Source organism: Manis pentadactyla, chromosome X, assembly GCF_030020395.1.
Source record: "Manis pentadactyla isolate mManPen7 chromosome X, mManPen7.hap1, whole genome shotgun sequence".
NCBI lineage: Eukaryota > Metazoa > Chordata > Mammalia > Pholidota > Manidae > Manis > Manis pentadactyla.
In genome coordinates, this window is record NC_080038.1 from 59338427 (window position 1) to 59352140 (window position 13714).

The 13714-nt window shown below is 38.2% G+C and overlaps 1 protein-coding gene and 1 pseudogene across 1 annotated transcript in view; both read left to right on the forward strand.

Annotated features, from left to right (window-relative positions):
• Positions 1-13714, forward strand: part of AR (androgen receptor) — a 278626-nt gene that overhangs the window by 113373 nt on the left and 151539 nt on the right. The gene's annotated exons all lie outside the window — the stretch shown is intronic.
• LOC118927997 (nuclear receptor coactivator 3-like) overlaps positions 1-13714 on the forward strand; it is a 41646-nt pseudogene that overhangs the window by 12713 nt on the left and 15219 nt on the right.

Genomic DNA, 13714 nt, shown 5'->3' on the forward strand with positions numbered 1-13714 from the left:
AGTGACTCAACAGTTATCTACATTATCAAATGCTCAACCTAAGCAGTAAAGCTAAAATATGTCAACATAGAAAGACATTACAGAACTATAGACTATATTCTCCATGCTGCACCTACATCCCAATGACTAATTTATATTACAGTTGAGATTTTGTGCCTTTTTATCCCCTACACCCATCTCACCCACCTACCTCAAACTGTCTCCCATGCCAACCATCAGCCACTTCTCAGAGTTTTATGAGTCTATTTCTGTTTTGTTCATTTTGTTTTCTTTTGTTTTGTTTTCAGATTCCACATATAAGTGAAATTGTATTGTATTTATCTTTCTCTGGCTGGCCTATTTAACTCAACGTAATACCCTCTAGGTCCATCATGTTGTTGCAAATAGCAGGATTTCTTTCTTTTTTATGGCAGAATAATATTCCTTCATGCATATATATCATCTCTTCTTTATCTATTCATCTATTGGTGGATGCTTTGGTTGCTTCCATATTGTGGCTATTGTAAACAACACAGCAATAAACATAGGGGTGCATGTATCTTTTCAAATTAGAGATTTTGTTTTCTTTGGGTTAATTCCTAAAAGTGGAATTACTGGGTCATATGATATTTCTATTTTTATTTTTCTGAGGAACCTCCATACTGCTTTCCAACAGTGACCATACCAATTTATATCCCTACCAACAATGTAGGAGGGTTTTCTTCTCTCCACATCCTCGCCAACACTTGTTATTTATTGTCTTTGGATAGTGGCTATTCTGATTTGTGTGAGGTGATATCTCATTGTGGTTTTGATTTTCATTTCCCTGATGATTAGCAATGTGGAGCATCTTTTCATGTGCTTATTGGCCATCTGTATTTCTTCTTTTGAAAGATGTCTGTTCAGATCCTCTGCCCATTTATTAATTGGATTATTTTGGTTTTTTTGGTGTTGAATTGTATGAGTTCTTTATATATTTTGGATATTAACCCCTTATCAGACATATCATTTATGAACATATTCTCCCATACTGTAGGTTGTCTTTTTGTTTTGTTGGTTTCCTTTATTGTACAGAAGCATTTTAGTTTGATATGGCCCCACTTGTTTATTTTTGTTTGTTTTCCTTGCCCAGAGAGATGTATCCAGAAAAAGTTTCTCATACTTATGTGCAAGATGTGTTTACCTATGCTTTCTTCTAGGAATTTTATGGTTTCATGTCTTACATTAGGCCTTTGATCCATTTTGAGTTTACTTTTGTGTGGTATTTTTTAAAGAGAGTTTTCATTTATCTAATATATTTCACAGTTACCTAATTAGGACCCAAACATTTCCCAGGGTCCATATTACCCTTCAAATAGATGCTGTTTGAAAGGCAACATGGCTAACTCCAAACTTTGTTCTTTGGCTTAAAGTTAAATAAAGGAGGTAGACAGAGGGAGGAGAGTTGAAAGGGAAGTGCTCAGGCAGTATCTAGGTTAGGCACTAGAAGTTCATGATGAAGACATGATGTTTGAGAACCAGGCACATACATGTATTATTTGTGATATAAAACATTTAGGTGCTCTAAAAGAGTATCGTACAAGTTAGCAGGCATGATCATATTCTCTCTTGGGTATGCAGAGTCAAAAAGGACTTCATAGAATAGGTGTTGGTCTCTTGGGCTAAGACCTGCCACATGAGATGATGTGGCAAGGGAGATAGATGGTTGGGGGCAGGGTGAGATTATTCCAGTTGTAGGTAATGGCAGTGTAAGCAAAGACACAGGGGTGTGAAATAGCAGGTTTAGACTTGAGAACTGAAACAAGGTGGTACTACTGGAAGGTCATATGGAGAAGGTTATGGAAGTTGTAAGATAAGAAGCTAGAAATAGGCCTTGAATGTCAAGCTAATGCTTTGAATTTGTATCTTTTAGGCCAAGTAGTTTTCAGTGCCTGCCCAAGATCACTTAGTCATTTAATAAAAGTATAGGTCCTCAGGTCTCATCTGTAGCTTCAGATTCAGAAGACTCTAGGCTAAGTAAATGTGGGATCAGAACTCTGTTGTTGCTAATTAACTATTCAGGGGATATTGATGCATCAGTGAATTTGGCCACTGCTATAAACCATGGGGGAGTTATTGAAAGCTCTTAAGGAAAGGAGTTACAGTAGTAGGCATTTTAGATAGGATTCCTCTGGGGTCCAGTGTAACTTATGGATTGGAGAGAATCAGATAAGAATTAAAAGGACTTGAGTAAGAGAGTTCCAGTTATTTTGAAGATAAAGGGGTATGTGTGGGAGTGCTATTTAGGTAGTAAAATTAACAGATTTCATTTATGGAATGACTGGATGGCAATGATAGGTGGAGTTGAAGAAGTGTAGTATATTAAGTCCAGGATAACTCATGGTTTTCTAGGTTTAGTCATTGGGGACTGCCATCCAGTGTGAGAAAGTATCATGTAATAGTTGAACTTGTAGTCAGAGAGAATTGAGTCCAAATTTTGCGGCTATCACTTACTGTCTATGGCTCTTAGGCAGAATGCTTAATGTTTCTAGACCTCAATACTTCCTTCTAGAAAATGGGAATAATGGTGTATACTTTAGTCACTTGTTATAAAGATTAAGTGAAGTTAAGTTATATAGAGTGTAGTTGGGACATATAGACACCCAGTAAATGTTAGCTGTTTATTGTCCCATATGTTGTGATGTGTCTTTGAATGAGATGGGATAGGGGATTTTTATTCTCTGCCAGTGGCTCATTTCCCCACAATCAAAATCAGTATCTTATGTTGGGGAACACAGGGCACTTTTCTAAAGTGTCAAGTTAATACCTGGCCTTGTTTTGCCTTGGGTCAGGCCTTGCTATTTGTATGTTTAAGAAAGTAGGTTAAGTCCTGTTGCTGGTGAATATCTCATTGAGGCTGTTTTCCTAGTTCTTGTAGGCACTTTGGGCCAACATGAAATGTCTAACCTTGGATTTCCTGGTTCTGGACTGAATTTGGAATCTCATCATTTCATTGTTTCCCATGTTACTGTTCACATGGTGCTTTATTCCTTCTTTGAGTTTCTGAAGCCCTCAGACACTTGGCTGAGCATATTTCACATTTCACATTTCACAAAACACTACACTGCATTTTTCTTGCCTTGAAGTTACAAAAGGTCTTTAAAGATAGGATTGGTTTTTACAGTGCTTTCACAAGTTTTTCACAATACATAGTGGCTGTTGCTTTCCTGCCTTAACTAGTATGCTTGACAGAAAAGGAGGCAGCATAGTACATTGCTGAGTTCTCTGGACTTGGAGTCAAGTGCCCTGGACTCTAGTCCAAAGGGAAAGTTGGAGCGGAGTGAGGAAAATAGGGAGAAATGACCATTTGTTTTGAGTGTGCCAGGCCCTTTTCAATGTTTTTTTCTCATGGGTTTGTTACAAAACCCCTTTGAAGTGGGTATATTATTTTCCCCATTTTGTAGATAAGGATACTGATGGTAATGAGGTTAGGTTCATCTTGTGTTCAACATTTCATGACTAGTGATGTAATGTAGTAGTAGTGGATTCAAACCTGAGTGTCCCTGCCCCTAGAACATTTGTTTTTTCCAGTTGTAACACTGCAACTTACTAGAAAATGCCTTTAATTCTGAGCTTTGCTTGCCTCATCTATAAATGAAGCTCTGTAATCTTTGCTGTATATGGCAATAAATTTCCTTGGACTACATTTAGGAAAAGGGACAGCTTTATTTGTATCTTTTGGTCCTTAATGTATTCTAAGTACCTCTCACAGTGCCCAGCTCAGAGTAGGGTACTCAGTAATTGCTGATTCCTTTACAGCAAGAGGGTAGCTCCATAATGAAAGAGATCAATTTTGGTGACTGCTATACTGTTTAGTGCTATTAAAATCTTTTCAAAGGTTCCTAGGGTATAGCTCAGTGACTGTTTGATGTTGATCATTATGTATATTTTTTCATAGGTTGACTTTTCCAGGTTCTAGGCCCTGGGAGAACTTAGTGTGTAGACTGTAACTAGAAATACTGTTCTATAATAGAACTTTGGCATAGGACTCATAACACCTGGGTTCTAGTCTCAAGTGTATCTGAAAAACTGTTTCTCCTGGTTGATTCTCTGTCCTCTGGGCTTGAAAACTTTCCCCCTGAACAATAAGGGAGCTAGACTAGGTTCATGGATTTCAGCTCTGATTGGACACTAAAATCATTTGGGAAGCTTTGGAAAAATTAGATACCTAGACCCCACCCTAGTTCAATTAAATCAGAATTAATGAGGATGGGAAAATAAATGGGTGTTTTAAGAAATCTCCCTAGCTATTTTACTGTGTATCCAAGGGTGTAAAACACTGGACTAGTGTTTAGTGATATTAGTAACACACATCTCTGTGGGCCATACAGCCCTTACAGTCAATGAGAAGTAGTGCCATACAACATGGTGGACAAAGCCTAGGTTTCAGAGCTAGGTAGACATGCATTCAAACCCTGGTTCTGCTACTTTACGGGCTGTATGATCTTGAAGAAATTGTTTCATGCCTCTGTACCTCTGGCTTTTAATATAAAATGCAGCATTTTATGTACCATGCAGTAGTAGTTGTGGGGATTAAGCACCTTTGAAGGTGTTCAACATAGTAAATTCTTAGTTTCTTTAGTATCAGAAGTTCAAATGGAGAATACAAAGAAAATACTGGTCCAGTAAGATTTAACAGGTAAATTAAAATCAAGTTGTTTTCTCATTTCCTGTTTTTTTTGGCAATGGATTTCAGAAACAAAGAATGTGGAAACGCTTTCAGCTCTCAGATTTGATGACACTGCAGTAAGGAATCTGGCTAGCTCTTCCGTGGCTGATTGGCTATGATGGCTATAAAACCATTGGAAAGATTTTGGCTCACAGAATATAGCAGATGTGGCTTGGGAGATGCAAGGACATGACTGCAATAAGGTTTTATTTGTTCAGCCCCATTTCAGAGATTGAGTCCAGGAGAAGCATTTAACTTTGTCATGTTGGTGGAGCTGTACACTGATAAAAACATTCTTGCTACCATATCTCCAGCTGTCTGGCATGTGTGTTAGTGATATAACCTAATAGGAAAATGGAAATTACTAGTAGACTTACTATTACTGCCTGACGAATAGAGACAAGTAATTTTTCTGTTCATCTTTGTACATTATGTCAGGCAGTCTCTGCATGTCAGGTTTAAGGCTTGAATATGCATTAGAGCCATGGGCATCCCTATATGACCTATTCCAGAGTAAATGTTTGACAGGTGTGTATAATAACCAGCTTGGTTAGTAATAAGATTTAGTACATATTTAGTACATATTTAGTGGATATTACTCCCTAGTCTCCCCAGGCAAAACACACAATTTTCTCTTCCTTATAATAATCACCATTTTGGCCCCTTTTACAGCATTTCTCTTACTGTACCTTGCATGAACAATTTGTGCACTTGTCTTAGCCCAAAATGATCCCGTGAAAGCTCATTGAAGACAGGGGCTATGCCTTTATCATCTTTACATACCCATCATTTAACAGAGCTGCCCCCTCTTAATGTACAAATGGTATGAAATTTTGAATGGATGGATGAATGAAGACTGCGAGTGACCTCTCTTCTTCCTCCCTTCATGATGCATGATGAGGATTAGTGTGTGTGTATGGGTGAGGTGGTGATTTTTATAAAACATAAAATATAACCTGACTTGGGAGATAAGACTTCCAGAATGGTGGAGGAAGACTCCATAAATCTACCCTCTCATAAAAGGAACACACCAGCAAAATTTGTTAAAATCTACTTTTCCAGAACTCTGGAAGGCTTGCAATAATCTGAGGAGTATTTATCCAAGAAAAACTTTTGTATGTTCTCTAATCACAGTGGAAATAATGAGAAATCAGTAACAGAAAGAAATTTGTGAAATTCACAAATGTGTAGAATTAAACATCATACCCCTAAATAAACAGCGGATCAAAGAAGAAATCACATGAGAAATGAAAAAATACTTGAAGTGAATGAAAACAAAAATGTAATATACCAAAACTTTAGCAAAACACATAAGTGAAAGCAGTACTTAAAAGGAAATTTGTGATTATAAATCCCTACTGCTATACTCTGAATGTTTGTGCCCTCCCAAAAATTCGTATGTTGAAATCCTTATGCCCAGGATAATACTATTAGGAGGTAGGGCCTTTGGAAGATTGTTAGGTCATGAGGGCAGCACCTTCATGAATGTGATTAGTCCTTTTAAAAAAGACGACCCAGAGAGCTTGCTTGACATCCTACCATATGAGAATACAATTAGAAGTCTACAGCCTGGAAGAGGGCCCTTACTAACAAGGCTGCCATCATGGTCTCACACTCCCTGCCTCCAGAACAATGAGAAATTAATTTTTGTTGTTTATAAGCCACCTAGTCTGTGATATTTTGTTACAGCAGTCAGAACAGACTAAGGAGCCTATATCAACAAAGAAGAGCAATCTCAAATCAATAACTTAAATTTCCACCTCAGAAAACTAGGAAATGTTTGACAGGTGTGTATAATACCTATCTTGGTTAGTAGTAGGATTTAGTACATGGTGGGTATTAGAGTATGGATTAGAACAAGATAAAAAGAGAGAAAGCAGGAAGGATTAATAAAGATTAGAGTGGAAATAAATGAAAGAGGATAGAAAAAAAATAAAATAAGATCAAGGGACTGGATTAAAGATGGTGGCGTGAGAGGAGAGACAGAGGCTTCCTCCTAAAACTGGATACAATTAGAAAATTTAATTGGCGCAACTAATCCTGAGAGAGCAACATGAAAGAGGACAGCATCTGACTGCACACACCTGGAGAAATGAGCAGACCTCAGCGAACGGGGTAACGTACCAGAGCTGTGGCTCCGCCGGACCCGAGCCCCACCCCCACCCCAGATCACCGGCGGGAGGAAGACAAACGGAGCAGGGAGGGAGTGGAAGGCTTGGGACTGCTACTGCTGAATACTTGCTCCAGAGATCTGCTCTGGGAGAAACAAACCTACATTTCATGGTGCTCTCATGAGACTCGCATGACTACTGAGTTGGAAAGTTAATACAGGCAGAGTTCCTGGGGAGACTGGGATTCCAGCTGCTTGTGGAAAGCAGGGACCAATATCTGGCTGCTCTGGGACAAAAACTTATACCTGTGTGACTGGCCCACTGGCTCAGGCAGTGGAGACAGGCACAGCAGCCAGGAGGCGAGGAACAGCTCTTTCCTACCCCCAGGCACCAGTACCGCTCCCCTGAGACCCCTGACATTGCTTCAGGGGCTCAGCAGCTCAAGAATAGAGCTTCTGGACACTAGAGGGAGCCATATACAAACATGAAAAGCCAAAGGAACCTTGTCCAGAGTAAAATTGTTAATACAAATCCCAATAAAGATTTAAATGATATGGACCTCATGACTCTTCCTGAAAGAGAGTTCAAAATAAAAATAATCAACATCCTAATGGAGGTACGGAAAGACATCCAAGAACTCAGGAATGAATTCAGGTCAGAGATCCAATCGTTAAAGAACACGATGGAGGGTATTAAAAGCAGGTTGGATACGGTGGAGGAGAAAATAAATGAAATAGAAATGAGAGAAGAGGAATACAAAGAAGCTGAGGCACAGAGAGTAAAAAGGGTCTCTAAAAATGAAAGAATATTGAGAGAACTGTGTGACCAATCCAAGCAGAACAATATTGGCATTATAGGGATACCAGAAGATGAAGAGAGAGAGAAAGGGATAGAAAGTGTATTTGAGGAGGTAGTTGCTGAAAACTTCCCCAATCAGGGGAAGGACATAGTCTGTCAGGCCATGGAGATCCACAGATCCCCCAACACAAGGGACCCAAGGAAGACAACAGCAAGACACATAGTAAATAAAATGGGAAAGATCAAGGATAAGGACACACTGTTAAAAAGCAACCAGAGGTAGAAATAAGATCACATACAAAGGAAAGCCCATCAGACTAACATCAGACTTCTCAGCAGAAACCTTACAGGCCAGAAGGGAGTGGCATGATGTAGTAAATGCCATGAATCAGAAGAGCCTGGAACCAAGATTACTTTATCCGGTAAGATTATCATTTAAATTTGAAGGAGGGATTAAACAATTTCCAGATAAGCAAAAGCTGAGAGAGTTTACGTCCCACAAACCATCTCTGCAGTCTATTTTGGAGGGACTGCTGTAGATGGAACTGTTCCTAGGGTTAGATAGCTGTCACCAGAGGTAGTAAAACCATGGTAGGGAGGGTGGAGCAGCTGATTGTGAGGCAAATGCAAAATTAAATTGAATATCACCAAAGTCAATCAAGGGATAGACAAAAAGTATACAATTTGATACCTAATATATAAAGAATGAAGGAGGAAGAAAAAGGAGGAGAAATAGAAAAGAATCTTTAGATTGTGTTTGTAACAGCATACTAAATGAGTTAAGTTTGACTCTTAGATAGTAAGGAAAGTAATCTGGAACCTTTGGTAACCACGAATCTGAAGCCTGAAATGGCAATAAGTACATACCTATCGATAATCACCCTAAATGTAAATGGAATGAATGCACCAATCAAAAGACACAGAGTCACTGAATGGATAAAAAAAACAACACCAATCTATATGCAGCTTACAAGAGACTCACCTCAAACCCAAAGATATGCACAGACTAAAATTCAAGGGATGGAAAAAGATATTTCATGCAAACAATAGGGAGAAAAAGCAGGTGTTGCAGTACTGGTATCAGACGAAATAGCCTTCAAAACAAAGAAAGTAACAAGAGATAAAGAAGGACATTACATAATGATAAAGGCCTCAGTCCAACAAGAGGATATAACAAATATAAACATATATGCACCCAACACAGGAGCACCAGGAAATAGAATGCAGTGCATTTATTTTAGGAGACTTCAACACACCATTCACTCCAAAGGACAGATCCACCAGACATAAAATAGGTAAGGATACAGAGGAACTGAACAACACACTACAACAGATGGACCTAATAGACATCTATAGAACTCTACACCCAAAAGCAACAGGATACATATTCTTCTCAAGTGCACATGGAACATTCTCCAGAATAGAGCACATACTAGGCCTCAAAAAGAGCCTCAGTAAATACAAAAAGATTGAAATCCTACCAACCAACTTTTCAGACCACAAAGGTATAAAAGTAGAAATAAATTGTACCAAGAAAACAAAAAGGCACACAAAAACATGGAGGCTTAACAACACACTTCTAAATAGTCAATGGATCAACGACCAAATTAAAATGGAGACCCGACAATATATGGAAATAAATGACAACAACAACAAAAAGCCCCAACATCTGTGGGACACAGGGAAAGCAGGCTTAAGAGGAAAGTATATAGCAATCCAGGCAGGTTTAAAGAATGAAGGACAAACCCAAATGAATAGTCTAATGTCACAATTATCAAAATTGTAAAAGAAGAACAAATGAGGCCTAATGTCAGCAGAAGGAGGGACATAATAAAGATCAGAGAAGAAATAAACATAATTGAGAAGAATAAAACAACAGAAAAAATCAATGAAACCAAGAGCTGGTACTTTGAGAAAATAAACAAAATAGATAAGCCTCAAGCCAGACTTATTAAGAGAAAAAGAGAATCAGCACACATCAACAGAATCAGAAATGAGAAAGGAAACATTACGATGGACCCAACAGAAATACAAAGAATTATTAGAGACTACTATGAAAACCTATATGTTAAGGAGCTGGAAAACCTCGAAGAAATGGAAAACTTCCTAGAAAAATACAACCTCCCAAAACTGACCAAGGAAGAACCCAAGAAAAAACACCCGGGCCAGATGGATTTACCCCGGAATTTTATCAGACACACAGAGAAGACATAATACCCATTCTCCTTAAAGTTTTCCAAAAAACAGAAGAGGAGGGAATACTCCCAAGTCATTCTATGAAGCCAACATCACCCTAATACCAAAACCAGACAAAGACCCCACCAAAAAAGAAAATTACACACCAATATCCCTGATGAACGTAGATGCAAAAATACTCAATAAAATATTAGCAAACCAAATTCAAAAATATATCAAAAGGATCATACACCACGTCCAAGTAGGATGCATCCCAGGGATGCAAGTATGGTACAACATTCGAAAATCCATCAACATCATCCACCACATAAACAAAAAGAAAGACAAAAACCACATGATAATCTACATAGATGCTGAAAAAGCATTCGAAAAAATTCAACATCCATTCATGATAAAAACTCAGCAAAATGGGTATAGATGGCAAGTACCTCAACATAATAAAGGCCATATACGATAAACCCACAGCGAACATCATACTGAACAGCGAGAAGCTGAAAGGTTTTCCTCTGAGATTGGGAACAAAACAGGGATGCCCACTTTTCCCACTGTTGTTTAACATAGTACTGGAGGTCCTAGCCACAGAAATTAGACAAAACAAAGAAATACAAGGAATCCAGACTGGTAAAGAAGAAGTTATACTGTCACTATTTGCAGATGACATGATATTGTACATAAAAAAACCCTAAAGATTCCACTCCAAATCTACTAGAATTGATATCGAAATACAGCAAAGTTGCAGGATACAAAATTAACACACAGAAATCTCTGGCTTCCCTATACACTAACAATGAGGCAATGGAAAGAGGAATCAGGAAAAAAATTCCATTCACAATTGAATCAAAAAGAATAAAATACCTAGGAATAAACATAACCAAAGAAGTGAAAGACCTATACCCTGGAAACTACAAGACGCTCAAGAGAAATTAAAGAGGACTCTAACAAATGGAAACTCATCCCATGCTCTTGGGTGGGAAGTATTTATATTGTTATAATGGCCATCCTTCCCAAAGCAATATACAGATTTGATGCAATCCCTATCAAATTACCAACAGCATTCTTCAATGAACTGGAACAAATAGTTCAAAAATTCACATGGAAACACCAAAAACCCCGAATGGCCAAAGCAATCCTGAAAAAGAAGAATAAAGTAGGGGGATCTCACTCCCCAACTTCAAGCTCTACTACAAAGCCATAGTAATCAAGACAATTTGGTACTGGTACAAGAACAGAGCCACAGACCAGTGGAACAGACTAGAGACTCCAGACATTAACCCAAACATATATGGTCAATTAATATTTGATAAAGGAGCCATGGACATACAATGGGGAAATGACAGTCTCTTCAACAGATGGTGCTGGCAAAACTGGACAGCTACATGTAAGAGAATGAAACTGGAACACTGTCTAACCCAATACACAAAAGCAAATTCAAAATGGATCAAAGACCTTAACGGAAGTCGTGAAACCATGAAACTCTTAGAAAAAAACAGGCAATAATCTCTTGGACATAAACATGAGTGACTTCTTCATGAATATATGTCCCCGGGCAAGGAAAACAAAAGCAAAAATGAACAAGTGGGACTATATCAAACTGAAAAGCTTCTGTACAGCAAAGGACACCATCAATAGAACAAAAAGGTACCCTACAGTATGGGAGAATATATTCGTAAATGACAGATCCGATAAAGGTTTGATATCCAAAATATATAAAGAGCTCACGCACTTCAACAAGTGAAAAGCAAATAATCCAATTAAAAAATGGGCAGAGGATCTGAACAGACAGTTCTCCAAAGAAGAAATTCTGATGGCCAACAGACACATGCAAAGATGCTCCACATCACTAGTTATCAGAGAAATGCAAATTAAAACCTCATCTCACAGCAGTAAGGATGTCTACCATCCAAAGGACAAACAACAACAAATTTTGGTGAGGTTGTGGAGAAAGGGGAACCCTCCTACACTGCTGGTGTTAATGTAAATTAGTTCAACCATTGTGGAAAGCAGTATGGAGGTTCTTTAAAATGCTCAAAATAGACTTACCATTTGACCCAGAAATTCCACTTCTAGGAATTTACCCTAAGGATGCAGCACTCCAGTTTGAAAAAGACAGATGCACCCCTATGTTTATCACAGCACTATTTACAATAGCCACGAAATGGAAGCAACCTAAGTGTCCATCAGTAGATGAATGGCTAAAGAAGATGTGGTACATATACACAATGGAATATTATTCAGCCATAAGAAGAGAACAAGTCCTACCATTTGCAACAACATGGATGGAGCTAGAGGGTATTATGCTCAGTGAAATAAGCCAAGCGGAGAAAGACAAATACCAAATGATTTCACTCATATGTGGAGTATAAGAACAAAAGAAAAACTGAAGGAACAAAACAGCAGCAAAATCACAGAACCCAAGAATGGACTAACAGTTACCAAAGGGAAAGAGACTGGGAAGAATGGGAGGGTAGGGAGGGATAAGGGTGTGGAAGAAGAAAGGGTGTATTATGATTAGCATGTATAATGTGGGTGGGGGGGAAGGGGCGGGCTTTGCAACACAGAGAAGACAAATAGTGATTCTACAACATCTTACTATGCTCATGGACAGTGACTATAATGGGGTTTGTGGGCATGGCTTGTGGTAGGGGAGAGCCTAGTAAACATAATGTTATTCATGTAATTGTAGATTAATGATAACAAAATAAAATAAAATAGATTGAATTTTAAAAATAAAATAAATTAAATAAATTAAATAAATTAAATAAAAACTGCTTTGAAAAGATCAACAAAACTGACACACTGTTCGACTGACTAAGAGAAAAAAGACAGGGCTCAAATTCCAAAAAAGTAAGAAAATGGGTCATTATTACCTACCTTAAAATATAAAATAAGATTATGTGCAATTTTAAAGGAAACAGTAACACAGAGACGTCAAATAAAAAAACAAGGAAAAGCTATTACCAATGATGATGATGTTCAGGAAACTGATGAAAGACTCCTAAAGACCACTTTATTTTAGGCATTGTATGGTTTCCTGTTTGTGGGTGAATAATGATGGAAACATTTTATTTGTGTCAGAAAATGCCACAATACCTGCAAAATAGGCCAGAGGACCTCGTTAACACAAATGTCCACAATATGTTGTATGAAGAAGATAGAAAGGATTTTATTAAAATGTTACAGTTAATGGAGTTCAAAATCTATAGTTAATGGAGTTGCCTGAATAAATGAGACCAAAAGACAAAAAAGACATACATTTAATGGCCATATATTGATGAAAACACATGATTTTCTGGAAGACATTAAGACTACTTCTGAAATGCACCAGAGATATGAAACAATGCAGTGCTTTGCCCTGTCTCAGCCATGAGATACGATGGAGGAAGGGGAAGATTTGTTGTCCTTTATGATCTGTGTGGCACACTGCATTACTACAGGAGAAAGAACATTTCCATCAAATCCCTAGAGCTTCATTGCTAGACATGATCTTTCAGGAAAAGTCAATACGGAATTGAATTCACTGAGATCTTTCATAAGACCTGGATTTGAGGATATAATCCAAAGGTGTATCCAGAGATATATATTTTTTGTTTTAATCATGGGAAGTCATGGTCCCAGAAATATCACTATCAAGAAGCTAATATCTGAAGGGAAAGAGGATAAATATGGTGGCATGAGAGGGGAGACAGAGGCTTCCTCCTAAAAAATATAATATGAAATATAAATAATACAACTAATCGTGAAAGAGCAGCAGGAAAGAGGACTGTGCCAGACTACATACACCTAGAGAAAAGAGCAGACTTCATGGAACAGGGTAACATACTAAAACTGTGGTCTGGTGGGACCCAAGCCCTTCCCCCACCTGAACTGACTGTCAGGAGGAAGAGGAATGGAGTGGGGACAGAGTAGAGACCTGGGACTGCTG